At 35.1% G+C, this 25,916-nt stretch overlaps 2 non-coding genes and 2 pseudogenes across 2 annotated transcripts; 2 read left to right on the top strand and 2 right to left on the bottom strand.

Moving 5' to 3' along the window:
* Positions 1–14,231: 14,231 nt before the first annotated feature.
* On the bottom strand, positions 14,232–15,437 carry LOC148764047 (uncharacterized; annotated as a pseudogene).
* Positions 15,438–16,153: 716 nt separating this feature from the next.
* LOC148764046 (small nucleolar RNA R71) lies at positions 16,154–16,260 on the top strand. The gene has a single exon (XR_016024989.1). It is a non-coding gene; the product is annotated as a small nucleolar RNA R71 (small nucleolar RNA).
* A 2,545-nt stretch (positions 16,261–18,805) lies between these two features.
* LOC148764045 (uncharacterized) lies at positions 18,806–23,378 on the bottom strand (annotated as a pseudogene).
* A 130-nt stretch (positions 23,379–23,508) lies between these two features.
* On the top strand, positions 23,509–23,615 carry LOC148764044 (small nucleolar RNA R71). Its single transcript, XR_016025016.1, has one exon. It is a non-coding gene; the product is annotated as a small nucleolar RNA R71 (small nucleolar RNA).
* Positions 23,616–25,916: the final 2,301 nt, after the last annotated feature.

The following is a 25,916-nucleotide window of genomic DNA, read 5'->3' as shown; positions in this document are numbered from 1 at the left end:
CATAAAAACTAGGCTTGTGCCATAAATCCATTTTCAGGGACACTTTGGCCAAGGCATCCTACCAAGATTGCCAAGGCTGTTAAAAATTCACATTTCGCATAAAACACATTTTTTTTTCATTTAAAAGTACAACCGTTCCTTGGCGTTGGCTGAGTTCTCCCTCACGTGGTTGTTTAGCGTGAAGTGAAACCTAAATTTTACCCCAGGAGATACCCTACGCGCCTCTCCGATCGAGGTAAAAATATAATGGGGTTTACTGTGCCTTTCTAAAAGGCTGATCCACAGAAACCCCCTACTGCAGTGATTAATTAATATATAATCCACCATATAATAAAATTTTGACAACATGATAGGGCTAATGAAATACTACCCAACCTGCTAAGGTAAAATAAAACAATTCATACAATTCATAAAACACAGCCCAACCAATCATGCTAACACAATAACAATATAACATAAGCCATCAATTTAAACAATCAAATTGCCACAATTAACAGTCTCCGTGTACTCTATTTTTCAAAATCATTATTAATTTCAAAATAATTTATAATTTAATTTCATTTGAACACCTTTATTCATAAAACATGAAAATTTACCTTTTAAATCCATTTTTTCATAAAATTCATGAAATCATCTAAAAACCACCCTAGATAATTACAATGACAGTAAGTTTACTCACAATGTCTAGAATGCAGACTTTCGAAGTACTCTATCTACCGGTCCTCGGATGCAATTTCTTTGCCTTTATCGGAGGACTCACCACCTTGACATAGTACAAAATTGAGAAATTCACCACATTGATACTAAATTGAAATTAAACTAATTTAGCCTACTAATGCATGACATGGAATACAAAAAATGTCCGAATAGCCGCTTAAATACAGTATTCGACCTAATTTGCGCTATTCTCGATCTAATCGGCAAAAATCTTCAATTTAACTCCAAATCAATTCGTTTCACTTTCTACACTCCAATTATACCTAAATTACCTCAGTGACTGTGAATGAGGTTCAATTTATCAATCTCGGGTCAATAATTACATATGTTTATATGTTGAGCAAAAATTCGTATTTTCGCACCAAAATTTCCCATTTAATTTCTAGCCTCACCAAACATCAAATATCACCAAAATATCATGAAATATCATCAAATTCAGCCATTATATTCTCCCTAGGAAATTTGGCCAATGATGGTAATGGGGGAAAATGAATTCTTTTCTTATTGTTTTGTTTCTAAATGTGCTAAAGTAACTTAAAACACTAATATAACTTAAAATCAAATCAATCTAACTTCATACTCTCTCCATACCCATTTGGGCAACCATGAATTCACCATGAAAACATGAAATCTAACCATGGAAAATAAGGCGAAAAGCATGGGTAAGGTAGATCACAAGCCAAAATCAAGAAATTTTACTTTTGATTGCTTGATTCCTTGAAATCCCACACTTTTTTTTAATTTTCCCACCTAGGTTTATTGTTTTTCTTTTCCTCTCTTTGTTCTTGCTATGGCCGGCCACATGAAGAGAAAATAAGCTGATTTTTGCTGAGTTTAAAGCTAAAAAAAGTAAATGGATATTAACTTGACACATGCCACCATCCCATTGGTCCATTTTTAATTTCTTAACTATTAAGCTTTCTCTCTCCACCAGTTAAATTCCTTCAATTATCCATGATAATATTGGATAAAATCCATGTGCTGGACAAGTGTCGGGTGTGTAAATTACAATTTTGCCCCTAAGGTGGCAAAATTACCACTTTACCTCTATGTTTCGAAAATACCGGGATTACAATTTTTTTCACTTATCAACCTCAAATTATACTCCAATGAGTCAAATGTGATCAATCTTGATCAAAAAATTCTTCCAATATTCCAATTTTATCCTCAAGTGGCAAAATTACCATTTTGCCCCTAGATAGTGAAAATTTCGATTTGACTCCAAATTAATCCTCGAACTCCGAATCACCATTTTAAGTCATTCATTGAATGTAAAATTTTCAATTTCACCCTAAAATCTCTATTTGATCTAGTTCGAGGCTTAAATCAACTTTGTTGTTCCTCTAGGTACAATACCGACTTTTGTAAATTTTTCGGGACTCTCTTAGCATGTAAACATGCTATCTATCACATGTATGTCATGACAAGTATTTTATAAGGTTTGGCTTTACAGCACTACCCCCCTTAAAATAAAATTTCATCTCAAAATTTCACTTACCAGGTTCAAAGAAAAGATGTGGATATTGGTTTCTCATCTGGTGCTCGACTTCCCACGTCATCTCTTCCATTCGAGCATTCTTCCACAATACTTTCACCATTGGAATGCTCTTGTTCCTTAGCACTCGATACTTTCGATCTAGAATACGTACGGGTTGTACCTCAAACTTCAAATCTTCATGCAACTCAATGGGAGGTGTCTTTAGAATGTGAGAGGGATCGGGAACATACTTTTTCAACATCTAGACATGGATGATATTATGAATCCAATCTAACTCCGGGGAAATTCAAGTCTGTAAGCCACTGGCCCAATCCTTTCAATGATACGAAAGGGTCCAATGTATCTCAGATTGAGCTTTCCTCGCTTCACGAATCGAATCACACCTTCCATTATCCAATAAATACCATAAATTATCACAATAGTATAATCAAATAAGATTTAATACTTGAAATTTTCAAATTATTACCTTTCCAAGAACAAACCTTAAGAAAAACTTTATCGTCAACTTCAAACTCCAAATCTTTCCTTCGTTTATCAGAATAACTCTTCTGCCTATCTTGAGCTATCTTTAACTGCTCTATGATAAACTTGACCTTGTCATTAGTCAGATCAATCAATTCCACATTCACCAATTTCCTCTCACCCACTTCATCCCAACAGAGCTGAGTTTGGCACTTCCTTCCATACAAAGCCTCGTATGGTGCCATCCCAATACTAGACTGAAAACTGTTATCATACGCGAACTCTACCAATGGCAAGTGTCTGTCCCAACTCCTAATGAAGTCAATGACACAAGCCCGTAACATATCCTCCAAGGTATGAATAGTTCTTTCAGATTGACCATTAGTTTGCGGATGAAAAGCAGTACTAAATCTTAATTTAGTTTCGAGAGCTTCCTGAAATTTCAACCAAAATTGAGAAGTAAATCGAGGGTCTCAATCTGACACAATAGAAACTAGAACTCCGTGTAATCTCATAATCTCATCTATATAAAGTTTTGCGAGTTTCTCAATAGAATACGTGTTATGGATAGTCAAAAATGGGCGGACTTAGTCAATCTATCCACAATCACCCAAATAGCATCCTTTCCACTTTGTGTTCGCGGCAAACCCAATACAAAGTCCATAGTCACATGTTCCCACTTCTATTCAGGAATCGGTAAAGGCTGAAGAGTATCTGACGATTTTTGATGCTCCGCCTTGATCTGTTGGCATGTGAGACATTTTGCTACAAACTCTGCTATGTCTCGTTTCATACCCGGCCATCAATAACTTTCTTCAATAGTCCGATTCATCTTTGTGCTTCCGAGATGTAAAGCGTAGACGGAAGAATGAGCTTCCTCCAAAATAGCTCGTCTCAACTGATCATCCTTAGGGACATAAATTTGGTCTCTAAGCATCAAAGTACCATTATCGCTAAGTCTAAACTCACTAGTTTCTCCATTTTGTAGCTTTTGAACTTCTTGCTTCAACCAATCATCGAATTTCTGCAATTCTCTAATCTGATTCAACAATGAAGGTCTCACAACGAAACTAGCAAGTAGGGTTCCATCCTCACCATTATTCAACTGGATCCCTAGATATTTCATCTCAAGTAATATCGAAAAATAAGAACTCGGAAGTGTTACTAACGACGATGAGGATTTACAACTTAAGGCATCCGCTACAACATTTGCCTTTCCAAGATGATAATCAATCACCAAGTCATAATCCTTAATCAACTCCAACCATCGTCTCTGTCTCAAGTTAAGCTCTTTCTGGGTGAACAAATATTTCAAACTCTTATGATTAGTAAAAATCCGACAATGCTCACCATATAAATAATGTCTCCAAATCTTCAATGCGAAGACTACTGCTGCTAACTCCAGGTCATGAGTAGGGTAATTCGTCTCGTGCTTCTTCAACTGCCGGGAAGCATAAGCTATTACTTTCTCATCCTGCATCAACACACACCCTAATCCCAACTTAGATGCATCATTGTACACCACAAATTCTTTTCCATTAACACGAAAGTGTCAGAACGGGAGCGGAGGTTAACTGGTTCTTTAGCTCCTGAAATTGACTCTCACAAACATCATCCCACTCAAACTTAACTCCTTTATGAGTCAAACGAGTCAAAGGAGCTGCTATCAATGAAAACCCCTAAACAAATCTTCGATAATAACCAGTTAATTCAAGGAAACTACGAATCTCAGTTACCGTTCTCGGTTGCTCCCATTGTAAGATTGCCTCAATCTTTTTGGGATCGACATAAATTCTAGCTCCGGACACCACATGTCCCAAGAAAACCACTTCCTTTAACCAAAACTCACATTTAGAGAACTTGGCATAGAGTTCTCTTTCGCGCAAAGTTTGCAACACAATGCGCAAATGGGCAGCATGTTCATCATCATTCTTCGAATAAACCAGGATGTCATCTATGAACACTATCACAAACTTATCTAACCCTGTTCATAAAATCCATAAAAGTTACCGGGGCATTAGTCAAACCAAACGACATCATCAGAAACTCATAATGCCCATAACGCGTCCTGAAGGCAATCTTGGGTACATCTGGCTCCTTAATCTTCAACTGATAATACCCAGATCTCAAATCAATCTTAGAGAACACCATAGCACCTTGTAATTGAGCAAAAAGACCATCGATCCCGGGTAAAGGGTATTTATTCTTGATGGTCACTCGGTTCAGCTGACGGTAATCGATACATAATCGAAGAGTGCCATCCTTCTTCTTAACAAATAGGACTGGTGCTCCCCAAGGAGAAATGCTAGGGCGAATGAAACCTTTGTCCACCAAATCTTGCAATTGGACTTTCAGTTCCTTCAACTCTGTCGGAGCCATTCTATATGGAGGAATAGAAACAGGTGGGGTACTCGAAAGTAAATCAATAGGGAATTCAAGCTCTCGATCAGGAGGTAGTCCCGGTAACTCATCAAGAAATACATCAAAAAACTCATTTACTATTGGGACATTCTCTAACTTAGGTTCCCCCTTTAAAGTATCAATCACATGTGCCAAATAAGCCGAATACATTTTTTGCACTAATTTCGAAGCTTTGATGGCTGAGATTATACAAGACGGTAATACTCGATATTCCCCTATAAACACAATCTCTGCTCCCTTCGAATTTCAAAGAATAACTTCTTTCCAAAAACAATCCACATTCGCCCGATGTGCAATTAGCCAGTCCATACCCAATATTAGATCAAAATCCAAGATCTCTAGAGGAATTAAGTCACCTCTAAATTCTTCCTCACCTACCCTTACCCTACAGTCTCTATAACAAGTATTTGTACTCAACTGTTCTCCTAGAGGGGTATGCACTACAATTTCTGCCTCTAATGGTGACAGGTTTCTATCAGTAATTGATGTAAATGCCGTACTCACATAAGATCTATTTGAGCCAGAATTTATCAAAACATAAGCATCTTTACCAAATAAAGACATAATACCTATCACTGCTCCAGGTTGGACCCGTGCCTCATTTTTTGTCACTACGAAAACTCTTGTCGAAGTACAAGTCTGTGGTCTCGAAGGTGGATGTGTTGGGGTATTACTCTCCACGTCGGACTGTATGGCTACTCCTTGTCTCGGTGGTAACCCAGAAGAATCTCTCCTCTGCATATTAGTGCAAGCTGGCGGAGATGATGCAGCTATAGTGGCTCGTCCTAACCGTGGTCAATTACTCCTAATATGACCCGGCTGACCACAATGAAAACATTGTGCAGGCCCCCTACACAGCCCAACATGATAATTCCCACAATTTCTGCATCTGTCAGAACCTTTGAAACTCTTTTCTGAACCAGTCATAGTAGATTTGCTAAACCTCGAAGGTCTCTGCTGTGATGGTGGAAATGGAGGTCGAGGAGATCTCACTGAAACAGAAGTAGTGCTCCCTGAAGCAAATGAGTCTTTGCCCTTTTTTGGTGACTGACTAGAAGATACACTTGAATTTTTCCTTTTTGCAAACTCGGTCCGAATCCTCCTATTCTCAATCGCGAGCTTTTCAGCCCGTCAAGCCATCTGTACGACCTTCTTATATGGCTCCCTACCAGTCATTGTCATCCGTTCTCTAATCTCATTACGAAGCCTTTCTTCGAAATAATTAGCCTGATCTTGCTCAGATTTCACCAGATCGGACACATATAACATCAGCTCGTTAAAACGAGCTTCGTACTCCTCTACAGTTAAATTTTCTTGTTTCAAACTCAGAAATTCTCTTTTCTTTTCTTTTTGATGGAAATAAGTGAAATACTGATTGTCGAATTCCTTGAGAAAGTCAGACCATATCTAAGGAGTAGTGGAACGGGACTTCACCTAATGTCACCAAGTACGAGCCCTCTTCTCTAATAATCTCGTAGCCACCATCAGCTTCATGTCGTCATCTAATCTCATATCAGAGAGAGTATCTGAAACCTGATTAATCTAGTTCTTTGCCATAGTGGCATCCAACTCACCCGTGAAAGACACACAACCCAATTGTCTAGCCTCCTTCAGCTTCTTGGAAATGGATACATCCTATACTGACAGAACTGAAAGAGTAGCTGGAGGCATTATAGGTGGAACTTGACCAGTCTGAGCTTGACCAGCCATTGGGGTAAAGAAAGCTATCAATGCTTGTGTTGTCTCAAGAGACATGGCAGGAATACCATTAGGTGACGGAGGATGTAGAGAATGTGGAGGAGTCTCAGCCTGCTCAGCAGCAGGTGCTGCCCGAACGGTGGATGCATCCGATTCCTCCTCTACTGCATCTAGCTGATGACATTGGGAACGACCTCTTCCCCTCCCAACCGATCTAGTGAGAAGTGGGCGTCTACGTCGATGAGGCATGGCAATCTATACAAGGGAACAAGGCAAATTTAATCAACCTTAGACTCTATATGCAAATGCATGCATTCTATTCAACCTAACCTAACTTAATTTGGGGCCACACTGATACTGTAAATTTTTAAAACAACTTTAAAACTAAAAACTCTTATATTTAAAACCAAAAGCTCTAATACCAATCAAATTGTCATGACCCCATACTCCCCTCGAGCTCGTGACAATCGTCGTGGTACCCCGATAGACACTCATTACCCAAAATGTCAACCGGAACCCCGCAAGGTTTTAATATCAGTTTCTCATTTTTAACTTAAAATAATATTTTTAGAACACTGTGTAATTAATTGTTTTATCAGAGTAAAAACAAAATAAATTCTTACATACAGTAGTACAGATAACTAAAGTATAAAATTTAATTTACAGTGACACTTGGGCCCCCAAATGACAAAAGTGAAAGAAGGCTATGAACCTACGATTTTTGAAGTAGTCGAGTCAACTGTAGCCTTCGACGCTATCAGCTATCTACAGCCTATACTGAGCCTGAAATGGAAGGAAATGAGGGTGGTGAGATTATAGAATCCCAATGAGTAAACAGACATCATCATAAACATCTAGAGTTGAGTACATGGAGATAATCAAGTAAATCATCGTAAACTAGGTCACAGCATTAGAATACATTTCATTTAAAATACGTGAAGAGGCTTATGAATCTCATAAAAACTAGGCTTGTGCCATAAATCCATTCTCAGGGACACCTTGGCCGAGGCATCCTACCGAGACCGCCAAGGCTGTTAAATATTCACATTTCGCATAAAACACATTTTTTTTTCATTTAAAAGTACAGCCGTTCCTTGGCGTTGGCTGAGTTCTCCCTCACGTGGTGGTTTAGCGTGAAGTGAACCCTAAACTTTACCCCAGGAGATACCCTACACGCTTCTCCAATCGAGGTAAGAATATAATGGGGTTTACTGTGCCCCTCTAAAAGGCTAGTCCACAGAAACCCCCTACTGTAGTGATTAATTAATATATAATTCACCATATAATAAAATTTTGACAGCATGACAGGGCTAATGAAATACTACCCAGCTTGCAAGTGTAAAATAAAACAATTCATACAATTCATAAAACACAGCCCAACCAGTCATGCCAATACAATAACAATATAACATAAGCTATAAATTTAAACAATCAAATTGCCACAATTAACAGTCTTCATGTACTCTATTTTTCAAAATCATCATTAATTTCAAAACAATTTATAATTTAATTTCATTGGAACACCTTTATTCATAGAACATGAAAATTTACCTTTTAAATCCATTTTTCCATAAAATTCATGAAACCATCGAAAAATCACCCTAGATGATTAAAATGATAGTAAGTTTACTCACAATGTCTAGAATGCAGACTTTTGAAGTACTCTGTTTACTGATCCTTGGATGTAATTTCCTTGCCTTTATCGGAGGACTCACCACCTTGACACAGTACAAAATTGAGAAATTCACCACATTGGTACTAAATTGAAATTAAACTAATTTAGGCTACTAATGCATGATATGGAATGCAAAAATGTCTGAATAGCCGTTTAAATACGGTATTCGACCTAATTTGCACTATTTTGGTCTAATCGGCTAAAATCTTCAATTTAACTCCAAATAAATTCTTTTCACTTTTCACACTCCAATTATACCTAAATTACCTCAGTGACTATGAATGAGGTTCAATTTATCGGTCTCGAGTCAATAATTACACATGTTTATATGTTGAGCAAAAATTTGTATTTTCGCACCAAAATTTTCCATTTAATTTCTAGCCTCACCAAACATCAAATATTACCAAAATATCATCAAATATCATCAAATTCAGCCACAATATTCTCCTTAGGAAATTCAGCCAATGATGGTAATGGGGGAAAATGAATTCTTTTCTTATTGTTTTATTTCTAAATATGCTAAACTAACTTAAAACACTAACATAACCTAAAATCAAATCAATCTAACTTCATTCTCTCTCCCTACCCATTTGGGCAGCCATGAATTCACCATGAAAACATGAAATCTAACCATGGAAAAGAAGGAGAAAAGCATGGGAAAGGTAGATCACAAGTCAAAATCAAGAAATTTTACCTTTGATTGCTTGATTCCTTGAAATCCCACACTTTTTCTTTAATTTTCCCACCTAGGTTTCTTGTTTTTCTTTTCCTCTCTTTGTTCTTGCTATGGCCGGCCACATGAAGAGAAAATAAGCTGATTTTTGCTGATTTTAAACCTAAAAAAAAAAAAAAGGATATTAACTTGACACATGTCACCATCCCATTGGTCCATTTTTAATTTCTTAACTATTAAGCTTTCTCTCTCCACCAGTTAAATTTCTTCAATTATCCATGATAATATTGGATAAAATCCATGTGCTGGACAAGTGTCGGGTGTGTAAAATTACAATTTTGCCCCTGAGGTGGCAAAATTACAATTTTACCCCTATGCTCCGAAAATATCGGGATTACAATTTTTTCACTTATCAACCTCAAATTATACTCCAATGAGTCAACTGTGAACAATCTTGATAAAAAAATTCTTCCAATATTCCAATTTTATCCTCAAGTGGCAAAATTACCATTTTACCCCTAGATAGTGAAAATTTCGATTTGACTCCAAATTAATCCTCGAACTCCGAATCACCATTTTAAGTCATTCATTTAATGTAAAATTTTCAATTTCATCCTAAAATCTCTATTTGATCTAGTTCGAGGCTTAAATCAACTTTGTTGTTCCTCTAGGTACAATATCGACTTTTGTAAATTTTTCGGGACTCTCCTAGCATCTAAACATGCTATCTATCACATGTATGTCATGACAAGTATTTTATAAGGTCGGGCTTTACATGCTATTAGATTGAGACTGTTTACGTTCTCTTTGAGGGATAAAGCAAAAAATTGGCTTAATTCACTACCTAATGGGTCTATCCCTACATGGGAGGAATTGGCTCAAAAGTTTCTCGCAAAGTTCTTTTCGCTTGCAAAGACTGCAAAGTTGAGGAACGATGAAGAAAAAAAAATTGACAGAATGCAATCCAAATGTTTGAAGGAGGAGAGGAGGAATGCTTACCTTGAGAATGCAAGAAATGAAGAAAAAAAATGCTTGACAGAAAATGCAGGATTTTAAATGAAAAAGATAAAAAAAAATCGAATAGAAATATGTGCAGAAATTTTGAGTGCAAGAGAAAGAAATATGTAGGAGAGTTGAAAGGAGTTGAGGAATGGGGAAGGATGTTTGGCGGTAAGAGCAAAGGAAAGTGAAAGAACAACAAAAAAAAAAACGAAGGGTTTTTTAAAAGGTTGGGGTTGGGCCCAGACCCAACGCTGCGGCACTCAACCTCTCGGCCAGTTTTTTAGAATTGTTCAGCTCCACGACGCTCAAGGTGGGGGCCGCGGCGCTGAAGCTTTCTATTTCAGCTCCATTTTGTAACACATTTCAGCGCCACGACTCTCAATTAAAACTTTGTCAGTTAAAATCCTACTACGCAAGTATACGTATCGAATAGATAATATATTAGCAAGCAGGGTATCGATCCCACAGGGAATTGATCTAAAACTTTACTAATTACTAAAATAAGAACAGTTCAATCTTATCCAAACAATCAAAATTTATTAATTAACTAAAACTAATTAACTAAAATTAAAACCAACAAGAAAAATCGAAGTAATAATAACTTGAGAAAATATCAAATCAAACAAGCCTAGGATCACAATATCCCTCACATTTCATCTAAATCTTACCTCTCTTACTTAACTTATTTCAATGGGTTGAATTGCTAACCAAAAGTCTTAAATTATTTATAAGGGTCTCCCAACTCAACCTATAAAAATATCTATTTTAACCAAAACACTATATCCCTATGTGATTTGAAATTAAAACAGACTCATTAAGTTCAGGCTCTAATCTGGCTACATACGGCCTATAGGTATATCCCTATCCTATACGCAAATCAATTAATATGATCATATGCTATCCTAATTTTAGTTTACTCTAAACTCCCTTTCCCAAGTTTGTTTAGGTTCCTAGATCAATTTAATTAGTGATCAGGCAATTAAAAGCAGTAAGAACAAATTGGAATAAACAATTCAAATCCCATTAAAATAAGTAAGAAAGAGATTTAAAAATTTAGACTACATGTGAGTTCAATTGCAATCCTAGAAAAAGAAAATTTAGCCACTCATAATTGCAAAAATAAATAACATTATAATAAATTTAACCATTGAAAGTAACAAGAAAATTAAAAGCTAAGGAATAACACAAAACAATTATTACCGACTTGATCTTCAAGTTTCAACCTCAACTTCTAGTTTCTTGAATCTCTCAAAAGTTGTTTCTAATATTGTTAAACATATCCTATTTATACTAATATACTTAACCTAAAATTCCTTCAACTAGGGTTTAATTGGGCTTAAAAGTGTAATGAGAGGCCTAAAAATCAATTGTCCATCTTTACAAATTTCCATTCCCGACACAATACGTCAAGTTATTTTCTGACACGATTTTATCTATCTTAGACGCCGAACTGGGCAAAGTGATTTGCATAAAAGTTATAGCTCTGTCTCGTAGCTTTCCACTGATCCATGAATCGCATCATTTGGAGCTCTGTAGCTCGAGATATAGCTAAAATACTGAAGCATATGCAAGTAGATTCTGGGTCTTTTAACATCTTACTTTCTAAAATTCAGCCCAATCACTTTTAATCCTACAAAAGAAATATAAAAACTAATAAATCATAAACAAATTAAAAGGAATAACATTAAATTAAAATAACCAACTTAAAAGTAACCTAGTTATAAAAACAACTAAAAATCAGTAAATTATAATTGAAAATTGAGGACTTAGCTAATATTTAATAACAAAATTGAAATAAAATAATTCTATAAAATAGAATTATCACACCCCCAAACTTAAGATTTTGCTAGTCCTTGAGCAAAAGAAAATTACAAAAAAATAAACATAAAAAATTCTTGAACAAGAGATAGAAGTACCAAATCATGATTTCTCAATTTTTTTCTCAGAAATTAACTCCAATTCCAACCTAAGGTAACATATAGCTAATCCTTAAATTCATGCATCAATTCAAGTGAAAACTTATTTTTCGAATGGACTTTTGTGTGTGTGAATGCTCTCTTACAAAGAATATCATGCAATTTGAATTTGTTTATGCCAATTCTAAGCATAGATTAGTACTATGATCTCATAGGTTTGCTTTTCATCTCTCTCTCCACTAATGTAGATTAACACTTATTCAAGGATCAATAGGTCTTTATCAAGCTGTAATGTAAGGCTAGGGTCAAGGTATGATAAAGGATATATTTAGGCTCAAATTCACCCTAAGCACTTAATCAATCTAGGACACATAAAGAGCTCAAATTTTTTTTATATGGCACCCCCAAACTTGAAGTAAACTTTCCTTTGTACATAACATTTTATTTCTTTTCTTTTCTTTTTTTCTTTCTTCATCTTTTTTTTTTAACCCCCAAACTTATTTTTTGACAAAACTAGGGGTAATTTTGCTAACAACCGTCACTTCTTTTTTTCTTTTCACACCTTTCTTCCTCAATTTATCTTTAAGCTCAAACCATTCTTTAGAAAGATTAAAATACTTATTGGGTGAAAGGTTCAAATTGCTGGAATTAAATAAATAGGCCAAGGCTAATATAACTGTGTAATTATAAAGAAAAGGTAAATTAGGCTCAAAAAGGGTGACTAAGGATAAATATAACAAGGTAGGCTCAAAAAGGCTCAAACGGTCCAAAGATGGCCTAAATCACTTCCTATCCTAAGTGTTATCTAAGATTTCACCTCGAGAGAGAATCAAACAAATTCTAGAATTCTTGACTTCACTATACTTTTTCATTAACATAAACTTTCTCTAAATCACACAAAAATTCTAAGTAAAAGAGTATAGTGCTCAATTTGTTGGAAGTCACATTCTAAAATAAAGCTAACACAAGAATATCACATAAAATTAAATCATAACTATATGCTTCCCAAAAGCTAAGAATCAAAAGATAATTAAAATATCATCCTAGGATTGGGAAAATCATGAATGAGGTGCAACTATCTCAACTTTTTTTTTTTGAAAACACAACAAAACAAGCAAAATATAAATAAAACATGCGAGATATAACTACTCCCCCAAACTTAGAATGAACATTGTCCTCAATGTGATAAAAGACAATAAAAGAAAAAGGACAAGAATACTCCCCTATTCTGAAGCTACAGTCTGCATGTCCTCCGCATGGCCACCACCCATCATCAACTCTCAGCAACAAAGCATTCATCAATTAGATATGCAGCAAACGAAAAAGTTCATGCATCCATTATATAGGTAACAAGAAATTGCCACTAATCTTCAAAATTTTCGACACTCTAAGCATTAATCATGAGGAAGTCTGAAAAACTCATTAACAAACATGCACAATTGATTCATTCAAGGTTCAAAAATTATAAAGTTTGCCATTAACACCAACCTCATCCTTTCTTTACACAAAATAATTGAAAACCAAGTGTTTGAATGAGTACTTATCTTAGGAGTGTAGGATTTCAAAAAATAAAAAAAAATCCAAGTAGAAAGAAAATGCAAAAATTTGGAGTGAAAAAGAGAAGACAAAGGAAGGCAAGAGATTGGTAGTAAAAGGAATAATGGGAGTAGGGATGGTAGTCGAAGAAAAAGAAGATTGACAAAAGAAGAAAAGAAAAAGAAAAAGAAAATATAAATAAAAAAATTAAAAAAAAGATTTTCAAAGCAAAATTTTTTCACTCGAAGCTTTATGCTTTGAGTTTGAGAGTCGCGGCTCTCAAGGTTGAGCGCCGTGGCGCTAAACCTTTCTACCAATTGTTGTTTGTTCAGCACCGTGATGCTCCAAATGAGGGCTGCAACGTTGAAACATTCTGTTTCAGCGACTAATTGTTGCTTCGTCTAGCGCCGCGACTCTTCCTTTGAGGGCTATGACACTGAAACATTTTGTTTCATGCTACAGTACTAATTTTTTTTTTTACCAATTACCTGCAAAAGGAAACATAAAAAAAATTAATAAATCAAAAGAAATAAATTCTAACTAAACTAAAAACAATTAAAAAAACTAAAATAAGTAAAGTTTAGAAACTTGGGTTGCCTCCCAAGAAGCACTCATTTATAGTCACTAGCTTGACTATAGTGCCCCATTTTTCAATTCTTCATCCTCGGAATATGTTCTAAGGCTCATCCCATTAACAATGGTTGTTCTTGTATCCTCACTATAAATCTCAATTATTCCACAAGTATAAACCTTTACTACTTTGAAAGGACCCCACCATCTTTCTTTGTGTTTCCATGGAAAAAGCTTGAAGTATGATCTAGAAAGCAGCATTACTTTTTGTCCAATCTCAAAAGGATAATTAGATGGTGGTGGAGGATGCTCCGTTGGTGTTTGCTCAGCTCTCACAGGCGGAGGTGGTGGCTTAAACTCAAATATTGGTGCTTGCTCACTTATAGGTGGAGAATTAGGCTCACCTTTTCCTTCATCAATTAGCTCCATTCTATAGCAACAATTTGTAAAGCTAGGATGTTTATTTGCATTGAAAATATTAAACTCAACTACCTCTTCTACAACTTTAAAAGTTATCTTGCCTTCCCTTACATCAATGATTGTGCCTGTGGTAGCCAAGAATGGTCGTCCCAAGATTAAAGGAATTTCTTAATCTTCTTCCATCTCAAGCACAATGAAGTCCACTGGAATGTAAAAAGGCCCAACTTTAACCAATACATCCTCAATAATCCCAACAGGATACCTGATTGTTCTATCTGCTAATTGCAAAGAAACTATGGTAGGCTGTATCTCCTTAAGTCCAATTTTCTCAGCAATTGACAATGGTATGATTGCAACACCTACACCCAAATCACATAAAGCTTTAGTAAAATTAAATCTACCAACAGTACAAGGTATAGAAAAACACCCTGGATCTTTAAGTTTTGGTGGAAGCTTGTTCTGAATTATTGCGCTCCACTCCTCAATAAGTGCCATAGTTTCAAAGTCTTCCAGTTTCCTCTTCTTAGTTAAGATGTCTTTCAAGAATTTAACATAACTTGGCATGTTTTCCAAAGCTTCAGCAAAAAGGATGTTTATGTAGAGCTTCTTGAAGATATTGAGAAATTTCTCAAACTATTTATCAAGCTTTTGCTTTTTAAACCTTTGTGGGAATGGCGGTGGAGGATAATTTGCTTCAAAATTCCCTTGATTTTTTGCTTGCCCATTATCTGTCTTTTTCGCTTTAACTTCTTTCTCAACAATTGCCTTGTCTTCATCTATATGCTCCTTTAAAGATTCATTTGATTTTTCATTCACCCCTCTGACTTCTTTTCCACTCCTAAGCTGCATTACAATGTTCCATACCTTTGGGATTGACTTGTGTATCACTTGGTAAGGCACCTTGGGGTCTGCTGTTGATGGACTTTACAAGCTGTCCCATTTGGGTCTCAAGATTTCTCAAGGAGGCTCCATAGCTCTGAATTATGGCATCAGTCTTAGACATATATTGCAAGATAATTTCTTCCACTTGGGACTTCTTTTCAGGAATTGGTGGTCTAGATTATTGTTGAAAACCAGGAGGCACGTTGGGGTTTGGATTGGAAGGCCCTGCATTGTTGTTCCATGAAAAGTTGGGGTGGTTTCTCCAACCAGGATTGTATGTATTAGAATACGGGTTATTCTGCTGCTTGTTGAAGTTTCCCACAAATTGGACTGATACATAATTGTATAAACATTGATCACTGGAATGCCCATCTCCACACATCTCACAAACTACAAATGAATTTTGGACTGCATGAACTCCCAATGTGTCAAATTTCTTGGACAATGCAACCACTTGTGCAACTAAGTTGCTAATTGCATCAATCTCATAGGCTCCAACAGCTTTTCTAGAACTCGACCTTTTTGAAGGCCATGGATAATTATTTGAAGCCATCTCATCCAACAAATTATAAGCATCAGCAGCATTTTGACTCATCAATGCCCCACCAGCAGCAGCATCAATTGTGGTTTTAATTGACCCAATTAACCCATTGTAGAATGTCTGAACTTGCAACCAATCAGGAATCTCATGATGTGGACATCTTCGCAGTAGTTCTTTAAACCTCTCCCAAGCTTCATAAAAGGACTCACCATCAAATTGTGTGAATGAGGTGATATCGTTCCTCAACTTTGCAGTCTTTGCAAGTAGAAAGAACTTTGTGAGAAACTTTTGAGCCAATTCCTCCCATGTAGTGATAGACCCATTAGGCAGTGAATTAAGCCAGCTTTTTGCTTTATCCCTTAGAGAGAACGGAAACAGTCTCAATCTAATAACATCATCAGTTACTCCATTGTATTTAAAAGTATCGCAAATCTCCAGGAAATTTACTAAATGAGCATTATGATCATCATTGGGTAACCCACCAAACCGGACTGAAGACTGAATCATTTGAATATAGGCTGGTTTAATTTCAAAATTATTCGCATTGATAAAATGTCTCCTAATGCTTTGGTGCAAACCTTGCAACAGAGGAACTGCATAATCTCGCAATGCTCTATTTGCTTTGGGAACCCCATTAATGGCATTATTACCATTATTAATATTATCCTCGACCATTGTCTGATTTAAAGCTGCAACTTGTAAATTCTCCCTTTGACATCTTCAGAAAGTTCTTTCTATCTCAAGATCAAAAGGAACAAGATTCAAGTTGTCTCTTCTTTGCATACAATGACCAAAGATATTTGCAAGAAAACAAAAGCTAAAATTAAAGCAAGGAAAATAAAATTTGAAGTAAGACTAAATTGCTTGGTATTAGTATTAGTAATAAATCTAGAAATAATTCCCCGGCAACGGCGCCAAAAACTTGTCAGTTAAAATCCTACTACGCAACTATACGTATTAACTAGATAGTATATTAGCAAGTAGGGTATCGATCCCATAGGGAATTGATCTAAAACTTTACTAATTACTAAAATTAGAACAATTCAATCTTATCCAAACAATCAAAATTTATTAATTAACTAAAATTTAAACCAACAAGAAAAATCAAAGTAATAATAACTTGAGAAAATATCAAATCAAACAAGCCTAGGATCACAGTATCCCTCACACTTCATCTAAATCTTACCTCTCTTACTTAACTTATTTCAATGGGTTAAATTGCTACCCTAGAGTCCTAAATTATTTATCAGGGTCTCCCGACTCAACCTATAAAAATATCTATTTTAACCAAAACACTATATCCCTATTTGATTTGAAATTAAAAGAGACTCATTAAGTTCAGGCTCTAATCTGGCTACATACGGCCTATAGGTATATCTCTATCCTATATGCAAATCAATTTATATGATCATATGCTATCTCAATTTTAGTTTACTCTAAACTCCCTTCCCAAGTTTGTTTACGTTCCTAGATCAATTTAATTGGTGATCAAGTAATTAAAAGTAGTAAGAACAAATTGGAATAAACAATTCAAATCTCATTAAAATAAGTAAGAAAGAGATTTAAAAATTTAGACTACATGTGAGTTCAATTGTAATCCTAGAAAAAGAAAATTTAGTCACTCATAATTGCAAAAATAAATAACATTATAATAAATTTAACAATTGAAAGTAACAAGAAAATTAAAAGCTAAGGAAGAACACAAAACAATTATTCCCGACTTGATCTCCAAGTTTCAGCCTCAACTTCTAGTTTCTTGAATCTTTCAAAAGTTGTCTCTAATGTTGTTAAACATATCCTATTTATACTAATATACTTAACCTAAAATTCCTTCAACTAGGGTTTAATTGGGCTTAAAAGTGTAATGAGAGGCCCAAAAATCAATTGTCCATCTTTACAAATTTCCATTCCTGACACAGTACATCCAGCCATTTTCTGAAGCAATTTTCTCTATCTTCGAGACAGAACTAGGCAAAGTGATCTGCATGAAAGTTGTAGCTCTGTCTCTTAGCTTTTCACTGATTTGGAGTTCTGTAGCTCGAGATATGGGAAAAATACTGAAGCATATGCAAGTAGATTCTAGGTCTTTTAACATCTTATTTTCCAAAATTATGCCCAATCACTGTTAATCCTACAAAAGAAATATAAAAACTAATAAATCATAACCAAATTAAAAGGAATAACATAAAATTAAAATAACTAACTTAAAAGTAACCTAATTATAAAAACAACTAAAAATAAGTAAATTATAATTGAAAATTGAAGACTTAGCTAATATTTAATAACAAAATTAAAATAAAATAATTCTATAAATAGAATTATCACACTCCTAATCTTAAGATTTTGCTAGTTCTCAAGCAAAAGAAAATTACAAAAAAAATAAACATAAAAAATTCTAGAACATGAGATAGAAATACCAAATCATGATTTCTCAATTTTTTTCTCAAAAGTTAACTCCAATTCCAACCTAAGGTAACATATAGCTAATCCTTAAATTCATGCATCAATTCAAGTGACAACTTATTTTTCGAATGGACTTCTGTGTTTGTGAAGCTCTCTTACAAAGAATATCATGCAATTTGGATTAGTTTATACCAATTTTAAGCATAGATTAGTACTATGATCCCATAAGTTTGCTTTTCATTTCTCTCTCCACTAATGTAGATTAACACTTATTCAAGGATCAATAGGTCTTTATCAAGCTTGTAATGTAAGGCTAGGGTCAAGGTATGATAAAGGATATACTTAGGCTCAAATTCACCCTAAACACTAAGTAACGCTTCATTTATAGTCTTCAGCTAGACTGTCTTGGACTTGAGGCCGTATCAAGCAAGTGAATTGAGGACTTTTGATGATTAATTTCGCCTCCCCAATAATGCTTTAATCTTTGTCCATTGACTTTAAATTTTAGACCATCTATCCCTCTAACTTCGATCGCTCCATGTGGGAATACCTCATTGACAATAAAAGGACCAGACCACCTTGATTTGAGCTTTCCCGAAAACAATTTTAAGCGAAAATTATAGAGCAACACTGCTTGTCTTGGCTCAAAGCTTCTTGCCAATATCTTCTTATCATGCCATTCTTCGTTTTCTCTTTGTTGAGTTTGGCATTCTCATAAGCTTGAAGGCGAAATTCATCAAGTTCATTTAATTGCAACAACCTTTGCTCACTTGCTACTTGTAGATCAAAATTTAACTTCTTCACAGCCCAATAAGCATTGTGTTCAAGTTCCACCGGTAAGTGACAAGCTTTGCCAAAGACGAACTTATATGGAGACATACCAATCGGGGTCTTGTAAGCAGTCTTATATGCCCACAATGCATCATCCATTCTCTTTGACCAATATTTTCTTGTGGGACACATAGTTTTCTCCAAAATCCTCTTGATTTCGTGATTCAATACTTCCGTTTGGCCACTAGTCTGAGGATGGTACGTAGTGGCAACATTGTGTTTAACTTCATATTTTGCCAGAAATGCATCAAAATATTTGTTACAAAAGTGACTTCCCTCATCACTAATGATTGCCCTTGGAGTGCCGAATCGAGTGAAAATATTATTCTTGATGAAATTCATTACCACCTTCGAATCATTATGAGGAAAGGTTGCTGCTTCAACCCACTTGGAGACATAATCCACAGCAAGCAAAATGTATTTGTTGTTATATAAAGATATAAATGGACCTATGAAGTCAATACCCCATACATCAAAAATTTCTATCTCCATTATGTTGTTGAGAGGCATCTCATGTCTCCTTGAGATATTTCCCACTCATTGGCACCGATCACAATGCAAAACAAAATTGTGAGCATTCTTAAATAATGTAGGCCAATACAAACCTGATTGGAGAACTTTAGCAGCAGTCCTAGTTCCTCCAAAGTGCCCTCCATAATCTGAAGAATGGCAATGGTGAAGCACACTTTGAATCTCTTCTTTATGGACACATTTTCTGAACATCTGGTCTTTACACTATTTGAACAAGTAAAGCTTATCCCAAAAATAAAATTTAACATCATGCAAAAATTTCTTTTTCTGATGAAAATTTAAATCAGGGGGAATAGTATTGCTTACCAAATAGTTTACAAAATTAGCATACCAAAGAAGTGATTTCTTACCAACTTGAAGGATTTGTTCATCAGGAAAAGTGTCTTTGATTAAGGTTGAATCCTTACCTTGAGCTTTAATCTCTAATCTTGAGAGGTGGTCTGCAACTTGATTTTCTGTTCCTTTTCTATCATGAATCTCAAGATCAAATTCTTGAAGTAAGAGAATCCACCTTATCAATCTTGGCTTAGCATTCTTCTTGGCAATCAAATACTTGATAGTTGAGTGATTAGTGTACACTATCACCTTTGTCCCCACCAGATAGGAGCGAAATTTGTCAAAAGCAAAAACCACAGCCAAGAGCTTCTTTTCTGTTGTGGTATAATTTTTCTGAGCCGAGTTTAAAGTCTTGCTAGCATAATAGATGGAATGGAAGATTTTATCCTTCCTTCGTCCCAAAACAGCTCCCACTGCATAAGCACTCGCATCACACATTATCTCAAAAGGAAAAGTCTAATCGGGACTAATTATGATAGGTGCAGATATTAATCTTTTCTTCAATTCATCAAAAGCAACAAGACATTCATTATCAAACTTAAATGGCACATCTTTTTCCAATAAATTGCAAAATGGTTTAGAAATTTTTGAAAAGTCCTTAATAAATCTTCTATAAAACCAGCATGACCAAGAAAATTTCTAATACCTTTGACATTTATTGGAGGTGGTAATTTCTTGATTGTTTCAATTTTTGCTTTATCTACCTCAATGCCATTACTAGAGATCTTGTGCCCAAGAACAATACCTTCTCGCACCATGAAGTGACATTTCTCCTAATTGAGCACCAAATTTGTCTCTTCACACCTTTTGAGTACCCTAGCAAAATTTAAAAGACAATCATGAAAATTATTTTCAAAGACTAAGAAATCGTCCATAAATACCTCCAAGCATTTTTCCACCATGTTTGTGAATATGGCCATCATGCATCGTTGAAAGGTGGCAGGTGCATTACATAATCCAAATGGCATTCTTCTAAAAGCAAAGGTGCCATAAGGACATGTAAATGTAGTCTTTTCTTGATCTTCAAGAGCAATAGCAATTTGGTTATAGCCAGAATAACCATCTAGAAAACAATAATATTCCTTACCAGCCAAGCGATTTAACATTTGATCAATGAATGGAAGAAGGAAGTGATCTTTCCTTGTAGCTTTGTTGAGCTTGTGGTAGTCCATGCACACTCTCTATCCAGTCATCGTTCTTGTTGGAATGAGCTCATTATTGTCATTGGCCACCACAGTCATTCCTCCTTTCTTAGGAACACATTGAACTGGACTTACCCATGAGCTATCAGAGATAGGGTAAATTATTCCGGCATCCAACCACTTGATGATTTCCTTCTTGACCACTTCCTTCATGATGGGATTCAATCTTCTTTGTTGTTCAATTGTGGCTTTGTGATCTTCCTCAAGAAGAATTTTATGCATGCAAATAGAAGGGCTAATTCCCTTAATATCAGCTATGGTCCACCTTATTGCTTTCTTGAATTCCCTAAGTGTTCTCAATAACTTCTCCTCTTGCAAGCTAGTAAGAGCATCAGAAATAATAACCGAAAGAGTGGAAGATTTTTCAATAAAAGCATACCTCAAGTGTGCTGGTAGAGGTTTGAGTTCCAAAGTAGGTGGCTCCTCAATGGAAGGCTTAAAAGTTGGCACCAAAGAAGCTGAAATATCTAAAGACTCAAATTGATGATTAGTTCTAAATCTAGAGTGAGCATTCAATAAATTTGAATATTCAATAAACTCATCATCATCCCTATCAGAGTTAGCAACTAAACATGCTTCAAGAGGATCATTGAGATTTTCTTCTAAGAAAACATCATGTGTCAAATTGTTCACTACACTCACAAAAAAACAGTCTTCAGATGTCACAGGCAATTTTAAAGCTTTGAAAATATTAAATGTTACCTGTTGGTCTTGAACTCTCAAAGTGAGCTCACCTTTTTTAACATCAATCAAAGCTCTAGCAGTTGCTAAGAATGGCCTCCCAAGAATGATTGGAATTTGCCTATCTTCTTCCATGTCAAGAATTACAAAATCAACTGGAAAAATAAATTTATCAACCTTGACAAGAACATCTTCAATAATTCCCTTTGGGTACACATAAGAACGATAAGCCAGTTGCAAAGTTATAGAAGTGGGTTTGCATTCCCCCAAACCAAGTTTCTCAAAAATTGACCAAGGCATTAAATTGATACTTGCACCTAAATCACTCAAAGCTTTTGCAAAAAATAAATTACCAATAGTGCAAGGGATTGTGAAACTACCTGGATCTTTGAGTTTTGGTGGCAGCTTGTTTCGGAGAATTGCACTACACTCTTCTGTAAGGGAGACAATTTCAAACTCACCTAGCTTTCTCGTTTTGGAGAGGATGTCCTTTAAGAACTTGACATAACTGGACATTTTTTCCAAAGCTTCAACAAAAGGGATATTTATGTGTAATTTCTTGAAGACATTGGTGAACTTTTGAAATTGCTTTTCAAGCTTTTGCTTTTGGAGCCTTTAGGAAAAAGGTGGTGGAGGATGGATGACTTGAGAAGTTCCATGATTTTCAGCCTTGACATCTTCTCTCTGTTCGACTTCACTCTCTTTTACACACATTCCTTCCCTATCAACAACTTCATTCTTAGGTTCATCTGCTTTTTCATTCACCCCTTCAATCTCTTTTCCACTCCTTAAAGTGATTGCTTGGCATTATTCCTTACCTTTAGGATTGATTTGTGTGTCACTAGGTAAAGAACCTTGAGGTCTATTGTTGATGGAATTTGCAAGCTGTCCCATTTGGGTTTCAAGATTTCTCAAGGATGCTCCAAAGCTTTGAATTATCGCATCATTCTTGGATATATACTACAAGAGAAGTTCTTCCACTTGGGGCTTCTTTTGAAGAACTGGTGGTCTAACTTGTTGTTGAAATACCAGAGGCATGTTGGGTTTTGGATTGAAAGGCCCTGCATTGTTATTCCATGAAAAATTGGGATGGTTTCTCCAACCAGGATTATAAGTATTGGAATATGGGTTGTTCTGCTATTTGTTGAAGTTCCCCACAAACTGGATTGATTCAGAAGTGTATGGACATTGATCATTTGAATGGCCATCCCCACACATCTCACAAATTGAATTTTGAACTACATGAACTCCCATTGTGTCAATCTTCTTGGACAATGCAGCCACTTGCGCAGTTAAGTTGCTCATTGCATCAATTTCAAAGGCTCCAACAGCTTTTTTCGAACCCAACCTTTCTGAAGACCATTGATAATTATTTGAAGCCATCTCTTCCAACAAATTATAAGCATCTGCCGCATTCTTACTCATTAATGCCCTACCAACAGCAATATCAATTTTGGTTTTAATTGACCTAATTAGCCCATTGTAGAATGTCTGAACTTGTAGCCAATCAGGAAGCCCATGATGTGGGCATCTTCGCAGTAGTTCTTTAAACCTCTCCCAAGCTTCATACAAGGACTCACCATCAAATTATGTGAATGAGGTGATATCGTTCCTTAACTTTGCAGTCTTTGCAGGCAGAAAGAACTTTGCGAGAAACTTTTGAGCTAATTCCTCCCATGTAGTGATAGACCCATTAAGCAGTGAATTATGCAGCATTTTGCTTTATCCCTTAGAGAGAATGGAAACAGTCTCAATCTAATAGCATCATCAGTTACTCTATTGTATTTAAAAGTATCGCAAATCTCCAAGAAATTTACTAAATGAGCATTTGGATCATCACTGGGTAACCCACCAAACTGGATTGAAGACTGAATCATCTGAATATAGGCTGGTTTAATTTCAAAATTATTCGCATTGATGGAAGGTCTTCTAATGCTTTGGTGAAAACCTTGCAACAGAGGAACTGCATAATCTCGCAATGTTCAATTTGCTTCGGGAACCACATTAATGGCATTATTATCATTATTAATGTTATCCTCAGCCATTGTTTGATTTAAAGCTGCAACTTGTAAATTCTCCTTTTGACGTCTTCTGAAAGTTCTTTCTATCTCAGGATCAAAAGGAACAAGATTCAAGTTGTCTCTTCTTTGCATACAATGACCAAAGATATTTGCAAGAAAACAAAAGCTAAAATTAAAGCAAGGAAAATAAAATTTGAAGTAAGACTAAATTGCTTGGTATTAGTATTAGTAATAAATCTAGAAATAATTCCCCGGCAACAGCGCCAAAAACTTGTCAGTTAAAATCCTACTATGCAACTATACGTATCGAATATATAGTATATTAGCAAGTAGGGTATCGATCCCATAGGAAATTGATCTAAAACTTTACTAATTACTAAAATTAGAACAATCCAATCTTATCCAAACAATCAAAATTTATTAATTAACTAAAACTAATTAACTAAAATTAAAACTAACAAGAAAAATCGAAGTAATAATAACTTGAGAAAATATCAAATCAAACAAGCCTAGGATCACAATATCCCTCACACTTCATCTAAATCTTACCTCTCTTACTTAACTTATTTCAATGGGTTAAATTGCTAACCTAGAGTCCTAAATTATTTATAAGGGTCTCCCGACTCAACCTATAAAAATATCTATTTTAACCAAAACACTATATCCCTATGTGATTTGAAATTAAAACAGACTCATTAAATTCAAGCTCTAATTTGGCTACATACGGCCTATAGGTATATCCCTATCCTATACGTAAATCAATTAATTTGATCATATGCTATCCCAATTTTAGTCTACTCTAAACTCCCTTTCCCAAGTTTGTTTAGGTTCCTAGATCAATTTAATTGGTGATCATGCAATTGAAAGCAATAAGAACAAATTAGAATAAACAATTCAAATCCTATTAAAATAAGTAAGAAAGAGATTTAAAATTTTAGACTACATGTGAGTTCAATTGCAATCCTAAAAAAAGAAAATTTAGCCACTCATAATTGCAAAAATAAATAACATTATAATAAATTTAACCATTGAAAGTAACAAGAAAATTAAAAGCTAAGGAATAACACAAAACAATTATTGTCGACTTGATCTCCAAGTTTCAGCCTCAACTTCTAGTTTCTTGAATCTCTCAAAAGTTGTCTCTAATGTTGTTAAACATATCCTACTTATACTAATAGACTTAACTTAGAATTCCTTCAACTAAGATTTAATTGGGCTTAAAAGTGTAATGAGAGGCTCAAAAATCAATTGTCCATCTTTACAAATTTTCATTCTCGATACAGTACATCTAGCTATTTTCTGATGTGATTTTCTCTATCTTCAAAGCAGAAGTAGGCAAAGTGATCTTCATGAAAGTTGTAGCTCTATCTCTTAGCTTTGGACTGGTTCAAGAATCGCATCATTTGAAGTTCTGTAGCTCGTGATATGGCCAAAATAATGAAGTATATACAAGCAGATTCTAGATCTGTCTGCACCATACTTTCCAAAATTAAGCCCAATCACTTTTAATCCTACAAAAAAAATATAAAAACTAATAAATAATAACCAAATTAAAAGAAATAACATAAAATTAAAATAACTAACTTAAAAGCAACCTAATTATAAAAACAACTAAAAATAAGTAAATTATAATTGAAAATTGAGGACTTAGCTAATATTTAATAACAAAATTGAAATAAAATAATTCTATAAAATAGAATTACCACACCCCCAAACTTAAGATTTTGCTAGTCCTCGAGCAAAAGAAAATCTCAAAAGAAAACTGAACATAAACAAAATGCTTGAACAAGAGATAGAAATACCAAATCATGATTTCCCAATTTTTCTTCAAAAATTAACTCCAATTCCAACTTAAGGTAACATACAGTTAATCCTTAAATTCATGTATCAATTCAAGTGA

The sequence above is a fragment of the Theobroma cacao genome, chromosome 2, assembly GCF_053813885.1.
Source record: "Theobroma cacao isolate CCN51 chromosome 2, ASM5381388v1, whole genome shotgun sequence".
NCBI classification, from domain to species: domain Eukaryota; kingdom Viridiplantae; phylum Streptophyta; class Magnoliopsida; order Malvales; family Malvaceae; genus Theobroma; species Theobroma cacao.
Note: the sequence above shows the minus strand (reverse complement) of the source record. Positions and strands in the feature narration are given on the sequence as shown.